We start from the raw sequence: 22,631 nt of genomic DNA, 5'->3' as shown, positions 1-22,631 counted from the left end.
AAGGGAGATAATATTAACACTGTTTACAAGAAAGATAATTTTGTGTATTTTTGTATCACTTATTCATATATTTTTACATATCGGTAAAATGTACAAGAAACTTTCTCAACAAATATAATATGAATTACTTCTGTAATTTTTTGGGTACACTAGCTACTAAACTTAAAAGAAAACATTTATGTTTCTTCGTATAGACTGGCGGAGCATTTTGTATGTAATTTTCATTTTCTTAAATCGACTTTTTTTCAGTGACTCCCATAAGTCAACCTGTTTATGCTCTGTGTTATTGTAAGTGAAAGTATAATCTGAATAAACCACATAAAAAAGCTTTAAATAATTAGACTTTATTTTGTAGTGCCCCCGTCAGAATAAAAGCCTCTTAGTTGTGTACTTTTTGTCTGCCTTTGACCATTAAGTCGCAAAAAAAAAAAAAGAATAAAAGGCTATTTACTTTTCCTGATACACTACTATTGAAATTAAAAGAAAATATTTAATGTTCTTACTAAAACGTTAAAAAATCTTAATATCGTTATAATTATTGCTATGGATTTTTTTAAGGAAAAAAACTTCTCAACACAAAAGGATTGTATGAACATTTTTCTTCTACGTTAAGGCTTAGACCATCCCAAATATTTAATTATCGGTATTAGATTATTCCAGGATTCGGAATATATTACATGGGCGTAGCCAGGGGGGTTTGGGGTTCAACCCCCCCCCCCCAATGAAATCCCCCCGCAGAGGGGGGGGGAGTTTAGTGACTAATGTTTTTGCTTTGAGTTAGTTGAGATTTTAATATTAAACCATCACTTGCCCCAGCGCAGCCAATGGGGTTTTGATTTAAAACCCCCTACCAGGGGGTTTTGCAGTTAAATTCTCCTCTTCTATAGAAGAATAAAATAAAAAAAACAATAATGCATATTAAAAGAGCATACATAGCTAATGAAGATTTTGATTTTAATACCCCCTCTTCAATATGAGACTATTTATTTATCAGTCATTAGAATCTATGAGCGTAGCTAAAAAATACCTCTTCAATATAAAAAAAGCAAATGACACACACACAATTCTATTAGCGTATCCAAAAGGGGTTTTGAGTTAAAACCCCTATTTAGCAGGGTTTTAAACTAAAAAAATACCTCTTCAATATAAAAAAAGCAATTACGCACTGTGACAAGTTGGATTAGAATTTGGCCGTTGTGGGTGTCTATGGAATTTTATGATTTGAGAACCCACACTTGCACATATAATCTACAAGCTACATTATGAGTGGGTTTTGAAACTCTAAATCCCCCTGTTAGGGGGTTTTAAATTCAAAACCCCTTTGGCTATGCTGGGGCAAGTGATGGTTTAGTATTAAAATCTCACCTAAAATAAACAAAATCAAAGCAAGAAATCAGTCACTAAATTCCGATCCCCAAAATCCCCCCCCCCCTGGATACGCCCATGATCAATTATTGATGTTCGTCATCCTTCCTTGTACATTTATTTCTTCTACACGCAGTATAGTAACTGACACTTTAAATAATTTGATTAACCCCCTTTGGCTACACATGCATTGTAACTCGAGCAATAATTCTTATTGCCTCCCTTGCATGTGTTTAATTGAGATTATCTCCCCTACTTTGTTTTCTTTTTTTTACTGTATTCTTGATATATTAACATTCTCTTTAAGCTATTATTTTGTCATCTCACAGTTTTATAAATCTATTTTTTTGCTAGCCTTTTTCCAATGTATCTGTGATAGTCATATGTCAATGATGACAATTGTAACCAGATCGTCTCATTCTTTTTTTTTTTCCCCTGTATGTTAATAAAACCATTACAGTGATGGGGTGGGGGAGAGGAAGTATAGACAGTATTTGTTAAGAAATTATTGATCTGTTGCAGAGAAAAAAATGGAGGGGCCGACTATGACAATTAGGCCTGTAAGTGTTTAGAAGTTTCCGTAAATATACAACCAATAAAATATCTTGCTGCCTTTACCCTCAAAAGCATTTAAGAAATAATATTATATGAGCTGGAGCTCCAAGATATTATTTGTACATTTTTATTTATATTATCTGTATAGTTTAGTGCTATGATAGAGGAAATTTGGTATTTTTAGCGGCCCCAGAAAGTGGAAAAACAACAATTAGGTTTGTTTAAAATTTCCGTCTGTTCCTTTCAGATCTCAAAAACTAGAAAAGAAATGAAAAATATTATTTCACCATGCTTTGTGGCTTGCAAAGTTTAGGTGCACCGTGCAACGCCTACTTTTTGTTTTCTAAAGGCAAACCGTTTTGGTTTAAATTAATTTTGCAAGCATCTTTTTAATAAAAATACACCATTTCTAAAAAATCCATAAATGTAAGGGAGATTATGTAATTTATGTTAACAATATGTTAGCAAGGAATGATAATTTTGGTATATTTTCTGTATGTCTTATATATATATATATCATGGGCGTAGCCAGGATTTTTTTTCGGGAGGGGGGGGTTCTCCCCCCGCCCCCCCCCCCCGAAAAATATATATTTATATGTATGTATGTATGTGTGTGTGTATATATATAATCTTTATTACATTCTGACAAATTATTCTTTCGGAAGACGTTTCCTGGAGTTAGTGGCGAAATTGTAGACTCCCCGCCATTGCCAGCAATGGGGTCTGGGGGAGCGCTAGGAGCTCTCCCAGCGCGCGGCGGAGCCCCGCCTCCAAGCACTATTTCTGATATTGAAAGCCAACAGAATGCATATTCTGAGGTATCTACAGTGCATTTTCCTGCTATTAAAAAGTTTTATTTCAAAAACCTAATGTGCTATTCTTAATGACTTAGACCCTCCCGCGCCGTTCGGCGTATTTGCCGTCAAGCTGTTTCCAGAAAAATATGTCACTGGTAATGTCTAAAGCCTCTTCCCACCTGCTCTGAGGACCTCCATGAATGTGTGGCGCTAAGTTCTACTAGGATGTCATCGCAACTCTTCTTATGCCTAATTCATTTTGTCGGATACATGTCCCGCAACCTCATGTGACGTTCTATTACAATCTTACTAAGGGGTCGACTCCCAGTGCGGCATAGGATTTCCTTGATTTACACCCGATTTCTATAACTGACTTCTAAAATCTGTCTTAGCTATCTTTGTTGAGCCACATTAAGTGTTTTTCAATTTCGGCAGATGACTATTCACTGCACTTTATTTATTTAATTTTTCTTCTTTTGTTGCTTGGTGCAAGTTTCCAGCCTACTTGTCGTTTTAAACTAAGCTTTAAGCATCCATTAAAGCAGGCAGGCTTTGGCGGATCAGCACCTAAATGACTGGGGGGCTGCCCAGGTTGAGGCGAGTGGTAGCTGATCAATGAGGCGCGAAGACCTCTCACACCGTCAGAGACAACCCGTGTTATCCATACATTACGCCAATCAAGTTGGACTTATATCCCGTATCTGTTGTAGCCCGTGTTTTTTAGCCGCTTTGCAGCAGCACCAGAGTTTCCTCTCCCGGACGCTTTCCTGGGCCTTAAATAAAGGGGTTATGGGTAGTACAAGCGCCATGATCCTTCTCTCGACCTTGTTGATGAGATCCAAAGGAACGCTTCGCAAAACATTTGGCACCAGCTCAGTTGCAGAAGCTACCGGAGGGAATGTCATAGTTGCTATTCCCAACTCCTAAGGGGCTACACTCCCGATTTTTCCTCGAGGTTGTCTCCTGAAGCCTCAGTACCGTAAGGCAGCGGGGGTTTGGAGTATCCCTCTCCTAGATGAATTGCCTTACTAGGCTTACGAGCTCCATATGCCCAAAGCTCCCGGTTTTGTGGCGCGAGGTATCCGCCTTCACCCCTTCACCTGTTAGTAAGAGTAGTTTCGCGAGGTTTAATAAACATTAATCCACCGAGTTTTTTTTTAGCATTTCATCTGAAGAATTCATTCCATATGATATCAAAGAAATAATTCCACTACATCACACGGCCAAGTTAGACTAAAAAATGTCTTTATCAATACGAGCAAGTTGTCGAGGATTCATAGACATTGGTGCACCGAGCTCTTTTAGCATTACGTTTAAAGAATTGATTCCATATGACGTCAAAGGACTAAAAATGTCTTTTTCAATACGAGCAAGGTGACGAGGGTTCATAGACATAAAGTATTTCATTTAAAGAATTCATTCTATATGATGTAAATGCAAAAAAATTCCATTACGTCACAATGGGCTAGTTAAACTTAAAATGTCTTTATTAACACAAGAGAGTTAACGAGTGTTCATAGACATTGGTGCACCGAGTTCTAATAGAATTTCATTTAAAGATATATATATATATATAAGGATTAAAGACTCATTTTTTTGGCATTTTGTCTGTCAGTCTGTCTGTCCGTCATGTTAATACCTTAAATAAAACAACTTAGAGCAATTGAAAATCTTTTCAAAACAAAATCCAGAACATTTTTAAAGTATAAAAAATCTTCTGTTATGTTTCAGCAAGAAAATTAAATGTAAAATAAGTCTAAAAAGGGATTTTTAATAATCGTTTCTAGTAAATTACTTTCTAAACAACCTATTTTTTAAAAGTCATTTAACAAATTTGTTTTAAGTTAAAATTACGGAACAATTTGATATCGATAATTAAACTATAGTGAGGTATTGATCAAGACTATAAGTGTAATATTAGTCAATTATGCGATTTTAAACAATCATTTGACATAATTTATTTTTTTATAAAACAATACTTGGAACAATTTTATTGTTAATAAAATAGTCAAAATAGAGATTTTCATTTAGCTATTTACTTTAAAAAAACGGAACAACATATTATTGATCATGTATTTTGCAACATTTAAGTACGGAAATTGAATGTTAGAAGAGCAAACAATCATTCGTTGACTTTGATTTTTTTTACAAAAACATCCTGAGCAATCTATTATAGATACTTAAAACTATTGTGTGTCATTGGGAGGTATGGCGAGAGTAAATATGTTACTTTTATATTTTCGTATGATAGTTATATCCCCGTGTTTATGTACTCACAGGTTATGAATGTGAATAGTCTTGCGCGTGTTATGAACACGTTTTATCCCGGACGAGCCCCCAAATGTCGGGTTCTTTTTACTGCTTGGCTCGTTAGGGGTTACTTAATAAATACAATTAAAAAAAGCTTCAAATATGCTGACAAAATTATTAAATTCTTGATTCCTTGTGCCCTCCTTCAACACATATGTTTGTCATAAAAATCATTGCCAAGTGACAAGAACGGCATAATTCTAACAAATACTACAAAGATAATAAGTGTAAATATTTTGACAAATGTACAAATGTCTTGAATAACTTTATGCTGTGTTAGCTTTAGGATTGCTGCATTTCATGTATGTTATGTGCTTGAATGAGTACCTTTCTTTATATTTAGGAAAATACACATTTTCAGTTCTGGAAATACACATTTCCCTTTGAGCATGTAGGTATCTCTGAAAATGGTATTTGAAACAAAAGCTAACTCATTACAAATACACGTCCTTATTGTTTCCAATGTGTAGATAGTCTCCTTCTCTCCAAATCTGCATTACGAAAAATCAGCTCATATTTCAGCATTCATTCTGCATAGCCAACAACCTATCGCTAACTTCTTTTCACTGTCACCTTAAAAACTAACATACACACACTCATTAATAAGGGAGCTGTGTTGTAAACCTGTTCCCATATATCACTAACTTTTTATTTTCATACTTGTCACGTGTTGACCACTCATGATTGTGTCATTTCTTATGCTGAAAATGTAAACAGTTCATGCGGACCCAGAGTTATTTGTAGAAGAGAGATTTATTGGTAGATTTTCAAGAGCGAAGCATTTTTTTTTTACAAAGCTTATAGTAGCTGACTCTGTCTGTATAGTACACAGTTCTCCCACACCCAATTTCGGATTAAGTTGAGATTTGCACACTTATTTCTTTTATATGACATCACAAGAATCGATAAAAAACAATTACTTAATTTACTATTGGTATTAATTATTTTGTTTGGTATCTTGAACAAGGGAAAGAAATCGTACTAGACAGATGTGGTGGTATAAGTTGTGTTACTCCCCTTGAGCCCTGAGTGAACTTTTTTATGCTTAATGTGAGCAGGTCAGGGTGGCGCTTACTGAGTGAGGCCTTTTTGTGGTATCTGCTGCTCATCATTTATTTATTTATAACAGTAGGCAGGTGGTAGCTCTACTGGGTGGGCCCAATCTGTGCACCTCGGTCTGCGACCAAGGGCTAGAGTAGCCTAAGCAACCAGACAGCACAATTAGACTAAACTAAACTAATCTAGCTAACTAAAAGAACAAACTAAACTAAATTTATAAAACAAAACTTATATACACTTTATTAACAACAAACTTACAAAGCAATAGAAATATAGATGAATACAAAAAAAATAAACTTTACAGAAACAACTAAATAAACTTAGAAATAAACAACTAATCAACCTGACTATACCACTTGTGACGAACCGTTTTAGCTCACTCAAGGTATCACTCAGATCTAAGCATTTAATTAATTTATCTACACGCCAGTAATCATCAATTTTATTAATTTAGCCAATCAAGCGCTAAAAACACAGCCACCACCCCTCCAATCCAACCCCACCCCCTTTGGCAGCGATGTCACATTTTACTATCCCCACCTTGACACGTGCCACACTAGATTCTTGACAAGAGTACGCTCCCTTTTTCCTATCTTGGCAAACATCCGTTGACCCCCCCCCCTCTCGTGGGGAGCGACTGGTCAATTTAAAGGGGCCATTCAACTCGACACCTCGGGCGGCGGTCTCCCCGTTCGTCTAGCGCAAAGCCATTATCAAGGTATAATCTCCTTTGATCCAGCCGAGCTCTGATACCCCACCCCCTCCTTTCTATCCTCTGACCACCTGGCGAACTCCCTGGCGCCTTCGCGCGGTGTCTATCTCCCGGAAACGCCGTCACGGTCAAGCGAGGATCTCTTTGTCAAAGACGCCAGATAGTCTAGACCACCTTTGCACTTATCTTCCGCCACTCACACCCCCCCCCCCCTTTTTTATCCACGTGTATATGGACAAACTTCATCGTCCGATCTCATTCACGCTGGAGAGCCCACAGGGGGCACATCTATCTTTTGCTTGAGCTCTAGACTATTTTCATTCCCTTATTTCACTTTGGATTGGTGGTATGTAACTTAGTAAAGTGCTTGAGAACCATTTTACTTAGTAATGTATATATATATATATTTGTGCATTTATTACTACATTATTTGTGTACATATTTGTGCATTCTTATCATGGATAATGTAAGTAGATTACTGTATACTTATATTTTTTTATCATGACTTTGTGGCTAAATGTGCAAGCCATCTGGACTAGAGTCTATTAACAATTCTTACCAGATGTATTTAGCTCTTTAACTATTATTAATTTAACTCGGCACGAGCTTTTGATATATTATCATTGATTAATTCCTTGGCAGGGAGTTATCAAAGCATTTCTGTAAACATGTCTTATTACTGAGTATGTATTTACTTATGCTCTATGTTTACTTATGTGGGAACTTGGGCGAGTATCAGACGTTGATCTCCCCTTCCCCTTTCATCTCATTTATCTTAGTGATGTATGTACTTGCTATTCACCGTGATTGGTGAGCGTCACTTATATTACTTACCATACATCACTTACTACTGTTTGTTATTTCCCTTTATGGGAGTCCCCATTATTATTGTTATCCCCTTTGATGGGACACTATATTCATTTGTTAGTTCCCTTTGATATTTATGAAACTAGATTATAGTTTCTCCACATCAGTCTGAAGATGTCCTCCACGGAAAGGCATCTACCTCCCAGTGTTATCATTATGGCTAAACCAACGCATACATCATATCGTTACAGCTTTTATCTGTAGGCTACATCCGCCTGAAATCTTAGCAACCTAAAGCTGATAACAGATTTGCTGACACCAGATCTGTAGACATCAGTCCTACTCATCCTTCAAGAGTCCAAGTAACAACGCTAGCCACAGACTCGTCACTGGCTTAACTGATTGGTAGACGCAGCTTAGCTCTGCAACCATACAAGTTGGACTGCACACGGAGCCTGGATCCACTACGCCAGCCCACCAGCAGACAGCATCAGTATCAGCCACACCAGTCTCACCAGTGCAGCACCGGACCAAAAGCTAAGCAACCAGCCTAATGACACTCAGACCACTTGGTTCTAATATCTGATGATGATAGTCTCCTACATGTAAATACGCTAGATCCCATTCTAGCAACTGTACAGCATTTCACCTTTCATTATCTTATTTTGTATAATAAACTGTACATATTTTACATCTAAATAAAGCATTTGTTGCCTGCATTATAACGCTGTGCTTGTAGTTTATATGTGCAAGTAAGGATTCTCAAACCATAAAAATCCCCTAGACACCCAAAACGGCCAAATCTTAATCCGACTTGTCACACCACTACAAACGCTAATAAGAAACCAAAATGTCTAACTATCTTTACTAGATTACACCTAAAAATACCAACACTAAACACAACAGTACAGCAGACAGCTTAACTGTGGCAGTAATATACTAATAAAGGCAGACAGGCAGGCAGTAAATAATGGCAGCTATAACTGCGGCAAACAGGCAGTAGATGTAACGACAGTAATACCGCAGTTAGGCAGTAAACGTAACGACAGGCAGTAGACGTAACGACAGGCATGCAGTGGACGTAACGATAGGAATTATGGCCTGCAATTACAAATACATAAAACATAAGACATATATATAAAATAATCATTATAATATTAATGGAAATACTTTTAGAAACATTTACAAATAGACATAGTATAGAAAAGCAACAAGGGGATTATTAGGGATAGCTCGGGGGGGGGGGAATGGTGACGCTATCCAGATTAATGGAGCTTCCGGTCCCATCAGAGGTAATCATGGCTAATTAACTAGCCAGTGATGCCACTACACTAATCAGTCTACATCTAGACTATAACAGTAGATGTAGGAATAATTAATACAAATACCAACTAAAGAAATAAAAATAAAAACATTTTCCAACTTACAGGCGGTCCCAGCTGAAATTTACACTACATTAAATAACTATTAACTCCTACATGGTCACACTGACCAACGGTCAACACCGGAAAAAGAAAGAACTGACCGCACCTTTTCTATTTATAGAGCCAGGTCATGACTCACCTAAACTAACTCTAACATTAAAGAGCTGGCGGGAACCATGCATGCACTCAGCACTAGCCTAGATAGACTAAAAAGACACTAAATTACAAACATCATAGCCCTGGCCTATATAAATTACAAATTAAAATAAAGATAAAAATAGATAAAAAATTAGATCTAGGAGCGCCAGCTCACATTAAATAAACGATCATGTAAATATTCACAAATATTTCCCCTTCTCCTCTACCCCTTTCTCAACTGGTCCAGACAAGTGATTGGATCATAGTGCATTGGTAAAGATAGAAGCTAAGCAAAAAAAAAATAGGTAATAATATTTCTAATCGCTCAGATTTACTATGTCTAGGTTAATCATATATGAAATTACACGACAGATTCAAACAAATTAATACAATTACACTTAATTTAAGCTTCATTTAAAAACAATATTTTTTTATGTTGTTCTTGTTTAGTGATTGAGGATTTCTTAAATTGAAAGAATTCGTTTCGGATTACTGTAATTTGATACTTTCCTTGATCATACATTCAATGTTTTGGGCAATGATAAGATACTGTGCTTCTTGTGACTAGGCTGTATTCAGAGACATGTTGTTTTTTTTGTAACCCTAAATTATTGGAAACTACTACAGGATCATTAAGCACTTTTCTTTGACATCTGTCTCCTAGTTACCAGCCAACCTACCATATTTGGATCAACTCTTCATTATTAGTGTCATACACGGATATATCAAAAGACGATTGATCGAAGCATCATTGAGAGCCTACTGTGACAAGTCAAAAACTCGCTGTCAGAGTCACTCAAATTTATCACAGCATTAATTATTATTTATTTATTTTATTTTAATTATTTCCCCATCCTACCCCTAAATTCTCCACCCGCACCACCTTTTCCGCTCCAGGCTAGACTTAGTTGACCACATTGGAGATAGCTAAAGCGCGTCCTTTCATTTATCTGCCCTTGATCGGGGAAAGGTAAACACACAATCTCTTTTGTCTTGCCCGCCGGATGTCTGAAGGACGGTCGCGGTTGACACCACCTTGGTTTGAATGCAAGCTAATCCTTCCCCCCCCCTTCTCCCACGTCTCTCTTTGATCTAGGAGATTACTCCGGTCAACACACCGCGTGATACTCCAAGGTGCGACTCTTGTCGGACCTCACCCACGTGTAAGATAAATCTTAGCCTAGGACATTTCCTGCTTCCGCCCACATTTTCCAGGCCTATATATAAAGTAGGCCCAAATCAAATTAGACTCTCTTTCGTTTCTCATTCGAGCTGAGCTATCGAGTCTGGACTATATCATTTATTCTCCCTCCTAGAGGAATACCTGGTGGTAAACCGAACTTAATCACAAGTTCCATCTTAATTACTTTTGTGCTATTTCCATTGGATTTTATCATGTGTATTTTGCTTAGTTCATTTATATTTAATTAGTGCATTGTGTATTTCTCACTGGCGTAAGTAGAAAACATAAACATGCCCTATGTATTTATGAATTGCATTAATCTATTAATGCTACGTTGCTCAATTGATCGTTGATGCAACCATGTATATATTTGTACATCTTATTTTATTTCCTTTATCTCGGTTGATCGCCTTGATAATTTTGCTAGCGCACTAATACTGCGCTTAGAAAGGAGATATGAGTTATCTCCCCTGTATTGAATTATCTCCCCTTTACCCATTTTACTCTAAGGAGAGTTGCGCCGCTTGAAGGGACACCCTCTCCATTCAAGCACGCTTCATTGTTCTCGACCCACGGTCATATGTAAACAAACCATCTGGGTCGCTGACCACCGCCCATTCTCCCCCACCCCCTTCTTTCTCTATCCACCTGTGTTGTTCATTTGAGATTATTATTTCCCCTTCTATGTACATTTTATATTATTATTTCCCCTTTTATGTACATTTCTATATTGCTACTATCTGCCATCTATTTTCCCAAATCCCATTTGTCATCATCTCCTCATTGTGCTCTAAAGCAATTTCACCAATCTGACGAATGCACCTCAGTCGAGGGCATCGATAAGATGCATGAGAGACATGTCCTAACTTGTCTTTATTTATCCGCAGCCTCCCTCAGGTGTCTGCCTATTTATTTGCTATCGAGAATCACCTACTATTTATGTGCTTAGTGCTATTCAGCACTGCACTTGCCTACTGAGATCTACTCAACTCTACCACTTGGCGCTATCGGCATTGCCCGCCTATTCGACAGCCCACCTGTCAAGCTATTAGGTGCGACGTCCCTATAGATTCAGATCTGTGTGAGACGTCATAGCTACGCCTACCCTCTGCAACTCACTGGACTTATCCTGTCAATTACGCTGCCCACGGCAGATCAGCTCTGCCCGCAGTAACCTTGTGCCCACGGTAGCCGGCCACCCGCCCTACTGTGCCCACTACAGATATTAGATTTTGGGGATTGAGACTCCACAAGAACTATATCACAGGCGTCCCTCTATCCGCTAGAGCAGTGATGCTCAACCTTATACGGCCTGCGGGCCATTTTAATTTCTAAAACTCGTGTCGCGGGCCATATTAACAAAAAAAGATACCAAAAAATGAAATAGAGAATAAACCATTTTAAATAGTTATATTACAATTTCGTGGCTCCAATGGGCCTACTTACACCATAATTAAATTACGTATCAAGGGTTTTAAGTGTCTTATAACTGAAAAAGTTATCTACTAAAATAATTGCTTGTAAACATTGTGATCATACCATCAATTTTTTTCGCAAATGTGCAAGGCTTATGTAGACAACCTGGCATAGATATCTATTGTCCTCATTGTTCGAAATCTGGATTTGTAAGTCAATCAGTTCCAGCAGCAATAGTCATTATTTCGAAATCTGCTGCTCTGTCATTTAGTTTTGAATGGAGATTTTCACCAACTTCGTCTACTCGACTCGTTTTGCTATTGTCATGCCAGAAAGGCGGCACAGCTTCATTTTTTTCACGCCGATTTAATTCCATCACTGCTAGCAAGCACTCTGTTATGCTTCATTTCTCGCTAAACATCCAATTTTTGTTTCTTCAGCTCTCCCATTTCATTAACGTGCAAATGTGACACGACACGGCACCAATCATGTTGACGTCAGAAGTACACGAACCAAAATGATGCAGAAAAGATGTGCTGTGCTACACACATGAGATGTCATGAACACGGCTAGCTCTAGACAGCCGCGGTAGTGTCTAAGACTCTAAAACAACTGTAAATTCTTGTCGCCGAAAATAAAACAAGAAAATAAACATGAATACTACAAGAAAATAGATTAGAATGAAATCCATCAAAGAAAAAGCTAGAGTCGTATCAAAGAAAAAAAAATAATTTTCTACCTTTTTTCCCCCTACATTTTGTGCCGATGTTTTGGCGGGCCGGTCCAAACCACGTCGCGGGCCGGATGTGGCCCGCGGGCCGTAGTTTGGGCATCACTGCGCTAGAGCGCCACCTCCAGCTGCAGAACCTCAAGCCAGGACACAGCCAGCTGCGACATCAACAGGAATACCAGCTAAGTCAGACTACAAAGTGACATACTCTCTTATTAGGTGCAAGAGTGATGATTAAATCCATTATTATCTAGAGATAGCTGCAAACCCTCCCCCTTTTTATTCTTATATGTATATTTATGTAAATAAATATTCTTAAATTTTAACTTTTGTATCTATCTTTCATTGCTTGTCTCGTTGCGTATCTGCTCCCGATTCATATGCTGATAGGTTGGTGTGTGATAGCTTTAAAAATAATCATCCCCTAGACATAAAACGCGCCAAACACACATCACATTTCCCCACCTGTCACACCTACAACACGTCTTTGGGACAAGGTCAAAATAAACTTACGCCAGTTTACTATATATATATATATATATATATATATATATATATATATATATATATATATATATATATATATATATATATATATATATATATATATATATATTATCACGTCAAGTGAATACCAAAATTATCGTATACGACGATTTATAAAGTGTCATAATTATGTTATAAGGACGATGTATAAGATGAAATGAAAAAAAGTGAGTCAAGAAAAGCTTTTCGTCAACTTTATCCTCAATTCATGTCGGCCATTTATATTCAAATGTACCAGTACATGAATGATTGGCCATGGAAGCCAAGATGTTGACACTACAAGATTTTCCGTATAAGGTCAAAAAAAGTTCTGACCTCTTTTGAACAACATACAAAATTTGCTTCGGCAGATTGTTTTACTGGTGTAATGAAGAAATACTTAAATAGGCTGAAAGCTAGAAGATCATGAGAAGAAAAGAATAGCACAATATAAAGAAGAAATGGATTATAAATGTCTAATGATAGAGGAAGAACGACTTTTAAAAGAAACAAATATAATTAGCACAGGCTCAGAAAGAAGCAATAAGAGCTGAACAAATATAGACAAATGTCAAAGATGGCAACTTTTAAGGAAACAAAGGAAAATATCGATTTTTACCTAATGCGTTTTAAGGAGTTAGCAAAGTCATCGAAACTATCTACAGCACAATTTAATCTGACCTTAAAAAGCCTTTTAACAGGAAAAGCCATAGACTGCAGCTGACGAACTAGACATATGCAACAACGTCAAAAAAGGACTTCTGAGATTGACGAAATGAGTAAATTTGACTTATGGTCTAGAAAATCTTTATCTTGAACAGACTACGTCTTCTGGTATTTCCGCATGTAGGCTCTATTCTAAAATGTTTAATATTATAATAACTTAAGGGAAGCGAATCAACGATATATAGATGTTTATTCACAAGAGGACATGACAAACACAAAGTAACAATGTCAGCCTCTTCATAAGTTCTAGACTTGAGAGGAACTCCGTTATCAAATCTAATGTCAACATTTCTTTCTAGTCTAGTTCTTAGCACCGGTGCACACCACAGAGGTACAAATCAGAGTTACAACATTGCTCCCTCCTTTATGAGTCTTCGTTCCAGAGCACTATCTAGAGCGATGGGGGTTTATCAGTGGAGACGACAGACGAAAGGGGGCGAATTCCCCACGAAACCATATGCGCAGTTTTCTGCGGCTGTCGATTTCTCTTTCTACAGTTGGCCTGTCTGCTCTCGAGACAACATCGTGATCGCTGATTTGACCTCATGACAATTGTCGCTGATGCCAGCTAGCTGACACATGGGAAGGTAGTGGAGGTCACGGTTGCCAGCCACTTAACACAAAGGGAGGAAGTGGAGGTCCCAGGGCCGTAGTTCCAGGTGGCCAAGTCAGCAGACCTTTTCCATTGACGTCTTGTGAAGAGTTTGTAGTCACACAGGAAGCCAACCATGCAGTTTGCTGGTATCTCCTTTGCCATAAATTTTGCAGATATCGTCTCTGCCACACAGTTGCAGGTATTTACTATGTCACACATTTGCAGATATCTCCTCTGCCTCACATTTGCAGGTATCCTCTCTGCCACACATTTGCAGGTATCCTCTCTGCCACACATTTGCAGGTATCCTCTCTGCCACACATTTGCAGGTATCCTCTCTGCCACACATTTGCAGGTATCTCCATTCAAGGCATCGCACATACAGTTATAGTTAAACACCAGTGTGCAGTTATCAGGATTCGAGTTTCCCTCGTAGGTACTGGCAGATAGAGGCCTTTAAGGTCCACAGCAACAGTCTTGGGCGCAGACCAAACAATGTATTGACCTGTCCGGCTCATTCAGGTACTCGTTGCAGGTACATCAGGAAGAAAAGCTTCAGGCACATAACAAGGCTTCTCAAGTTTCTTCATTTGTCTCTTTCAATTCTTTGAGATCTTCGCAGCAATAATCCTCGTCACGTTGTTTACGTCTTCAAAGTCACCCCCGCAAGACTTACCCACAACACAGTTACCCCCGCAAGACTAACCCACAACACAGTCACCCCCGCAAGACTTACCCACAACACAGTCACAGACGGCGCTACAGTCACCAGCGCATCCGCCATTACTGTTTGTGCAGCCACAGTCCTGACCAGGTGACTGCTTCTTCATTAACGAGTCTACAGACAACTGTTTCTTCACTAACGAGTTTAGTCCGCCTTTCGGTTGCGACACCATTTTATCACTTGGTTTTCTACTAGGCCTTCCACTTGCACTACACCTTCATTCATGTTCATCGTCGTTTTCATAGTGCTCATTCAATGCATCCATAGATATTTCTGGATCTTGCCAACGACCTCAACAATCCCAGGTTCAAATTCAGATCTGTAGGTCTTCGGATCTTCTTCTTCATCGATAAGGGCTTGCCAGAGACGATCTTTGAGCTCTTGTCTTAGCTCTTTAATTAAGAGTTGATGTAAAAAGCTTCGAAGATGCCATTGAGATCGAATCCTACCTCCTCTCGTTGAGCCGCCTATAAGAGAGGCGACTCAACGATATACAGATGTTTATTCACAATAGGACATCACAAACACAAAGCAACAATGTCTGCCTTGAGCACAGCCTCTTCATAAATTCTCGACTTGTCTAATGTCAACATTCTTTTCTAGTCTAGTTCTTAGTAATGCACCTTTCGCAGAACGAGATGTGGATACACGTTACATGGGTACAAATCAGAGTTACAATATGTTGTTATAAATCTGGTGGTATGTTGTTATAAATCTGGTGGTGGTGCGGAAGGGAGTAGTAGTGTGCGTAGTTGACCGACACGAATCACCCCAAGCCAGCGCTAGGCGAGTGGTCAACCGTGACGAGTTGCGACGGACACCCGAGACGAGTGACAACATGACGGTTCGAGAAGGACATGTGTTGTGAATAGTACTCAGGCCAGTGACGTCAGATATAGTCAGTTGACCACTTAGAAGGGTCGAGCGATGTACCATTCGGTTCTAGCAGGGTCGAGTCAGTCACAACTTTCCGATCTACGATTCAGTACGGTATGACAGAGTTCAACAAAGTAAGGAGAAGCCAGTAGAGTTCATGCTACAATGTACAGTGTTTATACAGCGGTTCAGATATCCACGGCAGAGCATTTGTACAGTCAGTGTTATGTGTTGCCAATTACACAGTATTAGCTGTGATTTATTGAACGTTACGTTATTTTGAATACCTTTAGTTGTCAAGTTCTTTTGGTTGGTAGTTTCGTGTTGTGCAGTTCACAGGGAGCCTGGGAAGTGTAGTCATAACAATATTATATTAATAGACGTTTTTAAACATTTTGTACACCGTCTTCTAAGTCTAGATCTAACAATTAGAATTTTATATACTTTGACTCTTAACAAACTTTTAACCAGGATCTTTTTCGTGAAAGAAGGCGGAGTATAAAATGTTCCTTTTTAAAAAGAAAAAAAAATTATCATGCTAAATTAAGAATAACATATTCGCTTTTACTAAACAGTAATAAAGGAAAATTGTTTTGTTTAAGTAGTTTTTATATCTTACTTGTTTCATTCTTTCTCCGCCTCTTCAATTTAACCTTGTCATTAAGAAATTGAAACATACACAATTTTTTTTTTTAAGATTTGAAATTGTATTGGTTTGAGCAATTAAAAAAAACGAGGTCTCAAAACAAAAATATTTTTTTAAAGAATTTTACATTATTCTTTAATCCACTCCATTGTCATTAAGATATTATATATATTTTTTTTATTATTTGAAAGTAATCCTATATTCCTATTTATTTCATTCCCTTTCAATCTTTTCATTTATTATTATTTTTCGTTTCTTTCCAAGGTCCTCATAGAGAACAATAAAGACACAAATGTTTCCCATGAGCAATTATCGAAAATAAGCGCTGACCCATTGACGTCATGGAATTGACGTCATCAACTTCCTAGTGCAGATCGAACGATTGTCATGGTGAAGTTAGCTCATCACATAATAAAAAAAAAGATTTTGTATTTAAGTCTGCCATCGGTGATTGCAGTCTGGGAAATGTCTTCATTGTATCTGTTCACAAATGTCCTTACATTTCATAACACGAGTTCTGTAATAACTGTCTCGGCTTACTCCCTAATTCATTACGAGATTAAAATTTAATTATTCCAACACGACGTTGAATTGGTAGCAATTATAACATTTGAAAATCAAAACAAAAATAGACAACCCATTTATGATGCTAAGCTTGTGATAGAAAAATTCAAATTTCATTTAGACGAATGATTTTTTAATGTAACGAAGAGGTAAGATTGCGTATTTCTCATACGTATCTGCCTTTATCTATCTCCGTGAGCAAGTTTTAAGACTTTTCAACATAGCTCAAGGTCTATAGCGCAAAAGTCCAAACAATTTTTCTACTGCCGCTATACCAAAAATAATTCTTTCTTTCATCCCAGTGGTAGTACGAAAATACGCTAGGTAAATAGACAAGATGAGGCAAGGAAGAAAAAAGTCGCTACTAAGATGAGCTGAACTAATTAACCATATTGCATAGACTTAGCTTACATAAAGACTTTTTTTACCGAAGGAAAGACACTCACAAGGCAGTGATTACTAAATGCGTCAAAATACTTTGTAAGGCCCCCCCCCCCCCAAAGAATATAGAATCAACACCACTTATCCCCACTCCAAAAAATATAGAATCAACACGTTTTTTTCCCCCCCAAAGAATATAGAATCAACACCTCTTTCTCCCCCCCAAAGAATATAGAATCAACACCACTTATCCCCACCCCAAAGAATATAGAATCAACACCTCTTTCTCCCCCCCCCCAAAGAATATAGAATCAACACCACTTATCCCCACCCCAAAGAATATAGAATCAACACCACTTATCCCCACCCCAAAGAATATAGAATCAACACCTCTTTCCCCCCCCCCCAAAGAATATAGAATCAACACCACTTATCCCCACCCCAAAGAATATAGAATCAACACCACTTATCCCCACCCCAAAGAATATAGAATCAACACCACTTATCCCCACCCCAAAGAATATAGAATCAACACCTCTTTCCCCCCCCCCCAAAGAATATAGAATCAACACCACTTATCCCCACCCCAAAGAATATAGAATCAACACCACTTATCCCCACCCCAAAGAATATAGAATCAACACCACTTATCCCCACCCCAAAGAATATAGAATCAACACCTGTTTCCTTAATCTCAAAGAATATAGAATCAACACTTCTTTCCTGTCACCCTAAAGAATATAGAATCAGCAGCTCTTTCTGCCCACCCCAAAGAATATAGAATCGGCAGCTCTTTCTCCCCACCCCAAAGAATATAGAATCGGCAGCTCTTTCTCCCCACCCCAAAGAATATAGAATCAGCAGCTCTTTCTGCCCACCCCAAAGAATATAGAATCAGCAGCTCTTTCTGCCCACCCCAAAGAATATAGAATCGGCAGCTCTTTCTCCCCACCCCAAAGAATATAGAATCAACACCTGTTTCCTTTATCTCAAAGAATATAGAATCAACACTTCTTTCCTGTCACCCTAAAGAATATAGAATCAGCAGCTCTTTCTGCCCACCCCAAAGAATATAGAATCGGCAGCTCTTTCTCCCCACCCCAAAGAATATAGAATCAGCAGCTCTTTCTGCCCACCCCAAAGAATATAGAATCGGCAGCTCTTTCTCCCCACCCCAAAGAATATAGAATCAACACCTGTTTCCTTAATCTCAAAGAATATAGAATCAACACTTCTTTCCTGTCACCCTAAAGAATATAGAATCAGCAGCTCTTTCTGCCCACCCCAAAGAATATAGAATCGGCAGCTCTTTCTCCCCACCCCAAAGAATATAGAATCAGCAGCTCTTTCTGCCCACCCCAAAGAATATAGAATCGGCAGCTCTTTCTCCCCACCCCAAAGAATATAGAATCAACACCTGTTTCCTTAATCTCAAAGAATATAGAATCAACACTTCTTTCCTGTCACCCTAAAGAATATAGAATCAGCAGCTCTTTCTGCCCACCCCAAAGAATATAGAATCGGCAGCTCTTTCTCCCCACCCCAAAGAATATAGAATCAGCAGCTCTTTCTGCCCACCCCAAAGAATATAGAATCGGCAGCTCTTTCTCCCCACCCCAAAGAATATAGAATCAACACCTGTTTCCTTAATCTCAAAGAATATAGAATCAACACTTCTTTCCTGTCACCCTAAAGAATATAGAATCAGCAGCTCTTTCTGCCCACCCCAAAGAATATAGAATCGGCAGCTCTTTCTCCCCACCCCAAAGAATATAGAACCAGCAGCTCTTTTTGCCCACCCCAAAGAATATAGAATCAGCAGCTCTTTCTCCCCACCCCAAAGAATATAGAATCGGCAGCTCTTTCTCCCCACCCCAAAGAATATAGAATCGGCAGCTCTTTCTCCCCACCCCAAAGAATATAGAATCAGCAGCTCTTTCTCCCCACCCCAAAGAATATAGAATCAGCAGCTCTTTCTCCCCACCCCAAAGAATATAGAATCAGCAGCTCTTTCTCCCCACCCCAAAGAATATAGAATCAGCAGCTCTTTCTGCCCACCCTAAAGAATATAGAATCAGCAGCTCTTTCTCCCCACCCTAAAGAATATAGAATCAGCAGCTCTTTCTGCCCACCCCAAAGAATATAGAATCGGCAGCTCTTTCTCCCCACCCCAAAGAATATAGAATCAGCAGCTCTTTCTGCCCACCCCAAAGAATATAGAATCGGCAGCTCTTTCTCCCCACCCCAAAGAATATAGAATCAGCAGCTCTTTCTGCCCACCCCAAAGAATATAGAATCGACATCTTCCAACTCCAAAAAATATAGAATCGACATCTCTTATTTATTTAGATTATTAATGGCCTACAAATAAGAATTTATATACGTATAAACAGATAAAAAAAAACTGACTTAAATTGAAAGCGATTATCAGACTAAACTAAGATTAAAAAAAAAAAATCTACTGTCACTATGCCATCTCAGTCTAGCGTTGTCTTTACTCACCTATATCAATGCTAAGTCTTTGTTGAGTACAATGTGTGGAGCTCTTGTCGTGCACACAAAATGTTGAACGAGCGAGGCAGTTTATTTTGATTCCCATCAATGGAATGTACTCTCTAATCAGAAGATATACTGGCACATTCTTTAATACCTACAAATGCTGGAAAAAAACAAACACTTTGCATAAATATGAATTTGGAAAAGGAAATATGTATTTCAGAATCTTTAAAACCGGATACACGTATTGCATTTGTAAACAGTATGATAATAAAGTACACTACTTTAGGGTTGATCAGATTTAATGATCTCCATTTTTGCTGGTACATCAAAACTAGAACTCTCTTACAATTATTCATGAAGTCTTCAATCTGTGGGTCAAATTTAATACCAAGCATCGCTCGGTTAAATAATTTTTCATGGAAGGTTGATATTTACCCCAACTAATTTTCGAAACATTTTCTAATGACGAAAATTAGCATTGTAATTGCTTAAATGTTTAAGACAATAATATTTAGTGATGGGCAAAAATTAACTAAAAAGCTAGAAACTTTTAGTTTAACTAAAAACAATTTATTAAGGCAAGGCCATTGTTAAACTTAAAAAAACAGTTTAGTTAAAATCGTAGTTTACTTATTTTTTTTTTTAGTTACTAACTATAAAGTTTAATTAAAATTTGTGCAACTTTTCAACATGTGGTCAGGGTTGAAAGTTGAAACACACATCCCTGTTTTCTGGTCATGTGATATCAATAGGCCTAACTTTGATGATCAGAAAAATGATGCAGTTAACAACTATTTAGTTCGTCTGCATTTGAAGAGGGTAAAGTAAGATGCTGGTAGAAGTCATGGGAGTAAATATTTCCAACTGAAAGTAGCAGTATTATAAAATGTTAAACATTTTTTGCCAAATGCTTCTATGCAATATTATGAATGGGTTTGTTCCGAATTTTTGTGAGCCACGTGGAGGTGTTTAATTTCTGTCTATAGTGGGAATCTGATTAGTGAGTAATGTCATGTCAATATTTAGTGGTTTTAATCAATTCATTTGCGGCAAACAATAATTTTTTAACTGCAGGAACATCAAGTACACCTTATTTATAGTCTTAAGACTTATTTTTGAGATCTAGGTCTGAAATCCAGTAAATCGACAACTATGTAGGCCTATTATAGATCTAAAAGCATTAGGATAACCAACTCTAGAAAAAAAATTAATCCACACCCTCTCTAACCATAAAGTAAATAGACTGTGTCCAACTGATTTTAACAACTTGGTCAGCTAGACATACACATGTAGGCCTAGTGTACTGAATGTGTGTAGTCGATAATACTACAAGACTACCCTGCATTTTTTGTAATTGCGCGTTATGCAATAGTGTTTAGTTTGCTTAATGTGGAGTGGTCAGACAAGAAAATAACACACTGGCGTGGCTAATCAAGCATGTTCGTAGATATATCTTTACACTAAAATAGTTATACACCCTCCCTGCACAGAAAGTAAATAGACGGTGTGTCCGACTGATTTTAACAACCTGACCAGATAGACGTACACGTGTAGGCCTATATAGTGTAGGCCTACTGAGTGTGCAGTCCATAATGACAAGACCACCCTAGTTGTTTTTTTCCCTTGCGCGTTTAATGGTTATGCAATAGTGTTAGTTGTTTTTTTAGTGGTCACACAAGAAAATAGCACATCGGCATGGTTAGTCTTTTCAATATAAAATAGTTATACAGGTCAAATGTTTCTTAAAACTGTAACGATTTCGTTTCTATTTCTTTGGTTACTAGATCTAAATTTGAAATTCTAAATCTATGTTATTTAATGAGATTTTAAACTTTACCGGTATAAGTAAGATTTTCCGTTATATAATAAGTAAATATAATTTTTAAAAAAGGATACCATTCTTTTCTAGAGGTTTTAATTCAAGGCAAAAATACAAGCACACATATTTATTTAGACATCTTTTTTTTTTATTTCATTGTGCATTAACGTTTATGTAAGAAACATATTCCTTAATACTGATTCTATAATGGATAAATATTTCTACAATGTTAAAAGAAAAAAGAACCGTAAGCATACAGTTGGATGATTATATCTATATAGGTCTAGTTCAACCCCGTCCCCCTTTTTTCACTTTTTATTGCTATAACTTTTTTATTTGAATGTTTACCAAATTACTACTATATTGCTACTGCGCATGCACCTTTTTTCTTTATTTCCGACACATACTATTTCCTTTTCCTTGTAAAGGCTAAGTTCATGGTGAGGTCAAACTCAGGAGGTGTGAAATTATTCTTTTTTACTACCCGGTAGTGAAGGAAATGGGTAATGGGATTAAGGCTATTTTTAAGTCTGATTGCTGATCAGCTTATAGAGACTATTTGAAGTTGTGGAGGGTAGGAAATGGTGCAATGGATGGTGTTCTTGCGCTGGAGTAAAAAGAAAATGACTTTATAGTAAAAATTAAATATTAAAACATGTTTTTAGATATATTTTCTTTGATCTGCTCGAACCTTCCATCAACCCGATCGAGCTTACTAACTGGGGAAAAATCCGCTCTAGGAAAAGTACGCTTGGCGATACTTACCCTACACCTCTTTGA

General features: G+C 37.7%; 1 long non-coding RNA gene across 1 annotated transcript; it reads right to left on the bottom strand.

The window, feature by feature from the left end:
• Positions 1-8,652: 8,652 nt before the first annotated feature.
• LOC129922974 (uncharacterized) lies at positions 8,653-20,917 on the bottom strand. Its single transcript, XR_008774902.1, has 3 exons — positions 20,036-20,917; positions 16,230-16,286; positions 8,653-8,706 (listed from the first exon to the last, which is right to left on the bottom strand). It is a non-coding gene; the product is annotated as an uncharacterized LOC129922974 (long non-coding RNA).
• Positions 20,918-22,631: the final 1,714 nt, after the last annotated feature.

This window comes from Biomphalaria glabrata, chromosome 14 (assembly GCF_947242115.1).
Source record: "Biomphalaria glabrata chromosome 14, xgBioGlab47.1, whole genome shotgun sequence".
In the NCBI taxonomy this organism is placed as follows: Eukaryota; Metazoa; Mollusca; class Gastropoda; family Planorbidae; genus Biomphalaria; species Biomphalaria glabrata.
Note: the sequence above shows the minus strand (reverse complement) of the source record. Positions and strands in the feature narration are given on the sequence as shown.